The 7,349-nt window shown below is 34.5% G+C and overlaps 1 long non-coding RNA gene across 1 annotated transcript; it reads right to left on the bottom strand.

Annotated features, from left to right (window-relative positions):
- Positions 1–4,750: 4,750 nt before the first annotated feature.
- LOC108490990 lies at positions 4,751–7,349 on the bottom strand. The gene is made up of 2 exons (XR_001872498.1): positions 7,244–7,349; positions 4,751–4,820 (listed from the first exon to the last, which is right to left on the bottom strand). It is a non-coding gene; the product is annotated as an uncharacterized LOC108490990 (long non-coding RNA).

The raw sequence follows: 7,349 nt of genomic DNA, 5'->3' as shown, positions 1-7,349 counted from the left end.
CTTTCTGAAAAATTATTATTACTATCATTGTGTATGTTTGTGTGTGCATGTAGTATTTGTGAGAGCACATATGCCGGTGAGATTCTGTGGGAGTCAGAAGACAACTTTGTCTCCTTCCTTATGTGGGTTTCCAGGATCGAATTCAGGTCACCAGGCTTGCATGGCAAATGCCTTTACTGGCTGAGCCATCTTGCTGATCCATATTACATACTTTTATTTTTTATTTTTATTGATTTATTTTGTGTGTGTGTGTATTTCATATAGAACATCTCAATCTTAATCATCTTTATACCCCCATCCCCAATTTGCTTTTCTTAATTTACCTACTTGCTTAAAATTTTAGAAGTATAATATAAAAATAGTTCATTTAGTTTATAACTTTGTTTTTTAAATTATTCTCAAGGGGTGTGCAGAATCAATACCTCAAATATATTTTATTATTTTTATTTTATGTGTGTATGCATTGCCTGCATGTGTGTGAGTGCGCTTGTGTCATGCAATGCCTCGGAGGTCAGAAGAGGGCATCAGATTCCTCTGGAACTGCAGTTAAGGATGATTCCTAGGCAAATTTTACCACTCAGTTTATAAAATAGTATTTACACATGCTCAATAGTATTTTGAATGTCATTTACCTAAAGTTATGTAAGTGAGGAGTAGGCAAATTTTACCACTCAGTTTATAAAATAGTATTTACACATGCTCAATAGTATTTTGAATGTCATTTACCTAAAGTTATGTAAGTGAGGAGTAGGCAAATTTTACCACTCAGTTTATAAAATAGTATTTACACATGCTCAATAGTATTTTGAATGTCATTTACCTAAAGTTATGTAAGTGAGGAGTAGGCAAATTTTACCACTCAGTTTATAAAATAGTATTTACACATGCTCAATAGTATTTTGAATGTCATTTACCTAAAGTTATGTAAGTGAGGAGTAGGCAAATTTTACCACTCAGTTTATAAAATAGTATTTACACATGCTCAATAGTATTTTGAATGTCATTTACCTAAAGTTATGTAAGTGAGGAGTAGGCAAATTTTACCACTCAGTTTATAAAATAGTATTTACACATGCTCAATAGTATTTTGAATGTCATTTACCTAAAGTTATGTAAGTGAGGAGTAGGCAAATTTTACCACTCAGTTTATAAAATAGTATTTACACATGCTCAATAGTATTTTGAATGTCATTTACCTAAAGTTATGTAAGTGAGGAGTAGGCAAATTTTACCACTCAGTTTATAAAATAGTATTTACACATGCTCAATAGTATTTTGAATGTCATTTACCTAAAGTTATGTAAGTGAGGAGTAGGCAAATTTTACCACTCAGTTTATAAAATAGTATTTACACATGCTCAATAGTATTTTGAATGTCATTTACCTAAAGTTATGTAAGTGAGGAGTAGGCAAATTTTACCACTCAGTTTATAAAATAGTATTTACACATGCTCAATAGTATTTTGAATGTCATTTACCTAAAGTTATGTAAGTGAGGAGTAGGCAAATTTTACCACTCAGTTTATAAAATAGTATTTACACATGCTCAATAGTATTTTGAATGTCATTTACCTAAAGTTATGTAAGTGAGGAGTAGGCAAATTTTACCACTCAGTTTATAAAATAGTATTTACACATGCTCAATAGTATTTTGAATGTCATTTACCTAAAGTTATGTAAGTGAGGAGTAGGCAAATTTTACCACTCAGTTTATAAAATAGTATTTACACATGCTCAATAGTATTTTGAATGTCATTTACCTAAAGTTATGTAAGTGAGGAGTAGGCAAATTTTACCACTCAGTTTATAAAATAGTATTTACACATGCTCAATAGTATTTTGAATGTCATTTACCTAAAGTTATGTAAGTGAGGAGTAGGCAAATTTTACCACTCAGTTTATAAAATAGTATTTACACATGCTCAATAGTATTTTGAATGTCATTTACCTAAAGTTATGTAAGTGAGGAGTAGGCAAATTTTACCACTCAGTTTATAAAATAGTATTTACACATGCTCAATAGTATTTTGAATGTCATTTACCTAAAGTTATGTAAGTGAGGAGTAGGCAAATTTTACCACTCAGTTTATAAAATAGTATTTACACATGCTCAATAGTATTTTGAATGTCATTTACCTAAAGTTATGTAAGTGAGGAGTAGGCAAATTTTACCACTCAGTTTATAAAATAGTATTTACACATGCTCAATAGTATTTTGAATGTCATTTACCTAAAGTTATGTAAGTGAGGAGTAGGCAAATTTTACCACTCAGTTTATAAAATAGTATTTACACATGCTCAATAGTATTTTGAATGTCATTTACCTAAAGTTATGTAAGTGAGGAGTAGGCAAATTTTACCACTCAGTTTATAAAATAGTATTTACACATGCTCAATAGTATTTTGAATGTCATTTACCTAAAGTTATGTAAGTGAGGAGTAGGCAAATTTTACCACTCAGTTTATAAAATAGTATTTACACATGCTCAATAGTATTTTGAATGTCATTTACCTAAAGTTATGTAAGTGAGGAGTAGGCAAATTTTACCACTCAGTTTATAAAATAGTATTTACACATGCTCAATAGTATTTTGAATGTCATTTACCTAAAGTTATGTAAGTGAGGAGTAGGCAAATTTTACCACTCAGTTTATAAAATAGTATTTACACATGCTCAATAGTATTTTGAATGTCATTTACCTAAAGTTATGTAAGTGAGGAGTAGGCAAATTTTACCACTCAGTTTATAAAATAGTATTTACACATGCTCAATAGTATTTTGAATGTCATTTACCTAAAGTTATGTAAGTGAGGAGTAGGCAAATTTTCACCGTTTTAAGAACAGAAGTCAGTCTCCATTTCAAAGGAATTCCAGTTCCTATGCTGTAATTCAAATTATGTGCTATGATAGTGTTCTGTATTTCTATGAACTAGCTAAGTTCCATCTAAGAACAGTCTAATATATACAGATATCTTATAAAGCTGGTTTGTGAGTACAGGGAGGTAGAGGCCTCCAGGTCACTGGAGGCTTGTTCATGTGGGCCTGTGGTGGAGGTGGTGTTGAGGATGGGGCCCATGTCAGCTCAGTTGAAGGGGGAGGTGAATTGTGGGCCAGTACTGGAGTGGTAGCTGTTTAAGGCTGGTTGCTGCTGTGTGGGGGAAGAGTGTGGCTTGCATGCAACCACTGGGGGTGCTGATTGGACTCCGATAGATGCCTTTGCACTGAGGGATATTTGGGTGCAAATACCTGTGAGGGTGGGACTCAGCATGTATGGTTGAGTGCATGGGGTTCAGTGGGGGTATAGGGAAAGGCATGGATTGGGGATGGGGGCCTGGATTTGAGGGGTAAATGTCTGAAATTAGAAAAACATAATTCAAAAAAGTGAAAAAAGAAAATAAAAATTTAAATGGAATGCATAAATATTCAACTTACTATGTATACATTTATAAAGTTATTATACATACATATATGTGTGTGTGTATTGCGGGGCTGCAAAGATTGCTCAGTGGTTAAGAGTACTGGCTGCTCTTGCAGAGTACCCAGCATCTATTTCCAGCACCCACATGGTAGCTAACAAATGTGGGTACCTGGAGTTCCCCAGGATCTTACATCGTCTGAACTCGGTGGGCATTGCAGGACACATGTGAACACACCTACATACAGTCAATACACTCATATACATAAAATAAAAATAGTAAAATATCTTAAATATATATTGAAAAAAGATTTAAATTTTTAATATTTATTTTTTTAAATATCTTATTTGTTTTTTAATTTTATGTGTATGAGTGTATTGCCTGCATGTTTGTGGGTGCACCCGTGTCATGCAATGCTGTAGAGGTCAGAAGAGGGCTTCGGATTCCCGTGGAACCAGAGTTAAGGACGGTTCATAGCTGCCCTGTGGGTGCTCTTAACGGCTGAGCCATCTCTCCAGCCCTCTTAATATTTATTTTTATTTTATGTGTATGAGTCCAGAAATGTGTGCAAGTGCACTCATGTTGTGCAATGCCCACAAAGGCCAGAAGAGGGCATCAGATCCCCTGGAACTGGAGTATTAGAAGGTTGCTAGTCACCATATGGGTGCTGGGAAGCGAACCCAAGTCCTCTGGAAGAGCAACCAGTGCTCTAAACAACGGAGACTGTCTAGCCTCCAGTTTGCTAAAATTTTCTGAGTTCTTCTTTGAAATTAAGTAAAGTGAAATGTTATTGTGTCCAAATATCAATTGTTCCTTTCTGGACGGCATCATTCTCTTATAATCAACAGTGGAGGTAACTTGATGACTCTATTCTCCCCTATAACATAAACACTGAAATCCATCAGAGACCATAAGAAAAAATTAAAATGTTAACATTGTAATTACTGAATGTTAATAGGAATCAGCAAAATTCGAACTGTTAGGAATGATGGCCTCAAGATAAATAGAACTCAGTGGACAACAAATTATATTGTTCATAAATTCAATGACATTTATAAATTCCAAATGTAACCTTAGTTTACAACAGATGAAGTTTACATACATTGAAGCACAAAGAATAAAAAATTGACCCTCTCTTCAAAGGGAAAAATTCATAAGTACCTTTCTGAATACTGTATGAATATTCTAAATTTTATATCTATTTCAAAGTTTCTCAAATCAAATATTAAATTATAGATTATGTATCAAAATGTGAAATGCATTTTCACTTTGTCTATGCTACATTATTAAACAAAGTCTGTTAAGTGAGAATTTTACGTGGAAACATTTACACACCAGTGGCTGACTGGTAGCGCTGCCATCCTCCCTTTTCTGTTCCCTGGAGGTCACAGGGAAGTCTTGTTCTGTTGAAACATACAAACATTTAAAATGAACCACAAAGAAAATTTGAAAGGATGACAATCTTTAAAGCAAGATAGAAGTGCTTTAACATTACTAATATTAAAAATGATAATCTTAGGGCCAACAAAATGGCTCAGGAGGTAAAGGCACTTGCCACCAAGGCTGACAATCTGAGTTTGATCCCCGGAACCCACAAGGTGGAAGGAGAGAACTGAAGATTCGAGCTGTCACCAGTGCCCTTCCCACACACTAACACACACACACACACACACACACACACACACACATGCACACCACACACACATTGATAGATGATATATAGATTAGATGATAGATAGAGGTTAGATGATAGATAGATGATGATAGATTGATAGATGATAGATAGATGATGATACATAGATGATAGAGCAATAGATAGATGATAGATAGATAGACAGATAGATAGATAGATAGATAGGTAGGTAGATACATAGATAGATGATAGATAGGATAGACAGACGATAGGTAGATTTAAAATCACATTTTTGTTTTCAAAATTAAGAATTTGAATAAGCCCATCTTTATTGACCATTTGTTTTCTTTCCTTAAATATTGCTTGCAGCAATTGTTTGAAATTATCAAACATTTCAGTATTTCAGTTGGACAGACACCAGTTGGCATCATGTTGAAAAGTAAAGCAGCACTAGGGAGGCAGAGACAGGTGATCTTGAGACTGAGAACAGACTGGTCTACATAGTAAGTTCCAAGCAAGCTTGGGCTACAGGGAGACTCTGTCTAAAAAAAATACAGTGGTATCAAGGGAACAAACCTTCAGATACAAAAGTTTTGGATACCACAGAAACAGTCAGACACACAGAGTACACTATCCACTTTCTCACCAGAAATGCTTAAACAACTTGTATTTTGACCTTCAAAATTATTTTTACTTTCCCTCCTTAATAAACAAGATTTTCCTTACATCTGAAGAGACTTTGTCCATTTCTGGCTAACTTCTTTTAAGACTCATCTGTGGTGGGATGTCTTCATTGACTGTGGCAATGTTACTCTAGTTCATGCATTTCTCTTTTGGGTTCTTAAAAACTTTATCAATTTTCCTACTGTAAAATTAATACCTGGACTTGAAATCCATTTTACATGTCCATCTCTTTTGCTCAAGGATTGGAGGTGACAAACTTTTAAATATCATTTCCACACACTCTAGTGTATATCTCTGCCTCATTTTCCCGGAACTCCTTTACTTGATACATTTCTTATTAACTTGCCTGTCTTCGTTGTTCTTCATTTTAACTGAATACTTTGAAAATGATTTAACACTTCAGCCACCTAGTGACACTATGATTTATAGCCTGTGCTGAACTTCACAAGATGGGAAACTTATATCCTTTAACCTCTGTTTGATTGAAATTGTGCAAACAAGAAAAAAGGTAGGAAGAGATGGAATGCAGATTTACTCCACATGAATCACCGAGGAAGTCAGTGCCAGCTTGGGAATTGTAGAGAAAAGGGAAGAGAGAGAGCAATGCTAAGTTAGAGAGTTTGGTCCAATCAGATCCCGATTGTTAATACATTAAAACAGAAATGTCTTAGAATCACCCTTGCACCAGATGTAGTTCATGCCAACCGTATTTCTAGTAGAAGGGACATTAGCAAAATCTCCACTAATAGCAGAGAATGGCTTGAGAAAAAAAGTCAAAATAAGATGATGCAGGCTTGAATTTAAGGAGTTGTTCTTGACTCTTCGGGAATCAAAAGTGTCAGTGTCCTGTCAGTGTGAAATTTATTTTGGAATAAACGTACAAATATCAAACCCCAGAGATTACACTAGAGAACGATAGCAATGGACCCAAGCCTGAGGCAATATAGACAGTACAGTCAATGGAAAATCAAACCCATGAAACGTTGAATGAAGAAATCTAATATGCCATGTATTCCAGTAGAAATTAAAATGATATTGTTGTTTTCAAAGCCTGGGCACATTCCAGTGTTGTTCAGGAAGGACCCGAATTATTGAGGTTAAGCAAACGTTGGCCTTAGCTTCCTACCTCAAAATAAGGCTGCTCATATTGTCCAACACCTCAATGACTATTTTTAAACTCTGGGAAAGCCATACATTTTAATTATTTGCCAATGGGAATCCATAAATGGTACAGGATTTTCAAGCAGAGAACTGTATAGGTGGAGCCATATTTGTAGAAATATCAGTGCAAAAATCACTTCTCAAGACCGTTTTCTTCTTGTTTTTCTTTTTCTTTCTAGATTGGTCTATTTCATTTTTCCCTAATATCTAGGACACCAATGACAATGTTTATTATTAATGCTAAATACTTGCATCAGGTCTAGGGGAACAAAGACTGAGGAACAAGGACATGATAAATATTAAACATATTTTAAACTTCTTTTCACAATTACTGATAATGAAAATTACCTAATTGGAATGAGATTTTAGATTTCCTTGGTAATCTTCTCTTTGGAAGTGAATCCTTCCTTCCAGTGTTAGGCTGTAAGAGGAGAACTACAATGAGTATCTTATT

The sequence above is a fragment of the Nannospalax galili genome, unplaced genomic scaffold (assembly GCF_000622305.1).
Source record: "Nannospalax galili isolate Female #2095 unplaced genomic scaffold, S.galili_v1.0 scaffold3178, whole genome shotgun sequence".
NCBI classification, from domain to species: Eukaryota; Metazoa; Chordata; class Mammalia; order Rodentia; family Spalacidae; genus Nannospalax; species Nannospalax galili.
The sequence above is the reverse complement of the archived record's forward strand: the minus strand, read 5'-3'. Positions and strand labels throughout refer to the sequence as shown.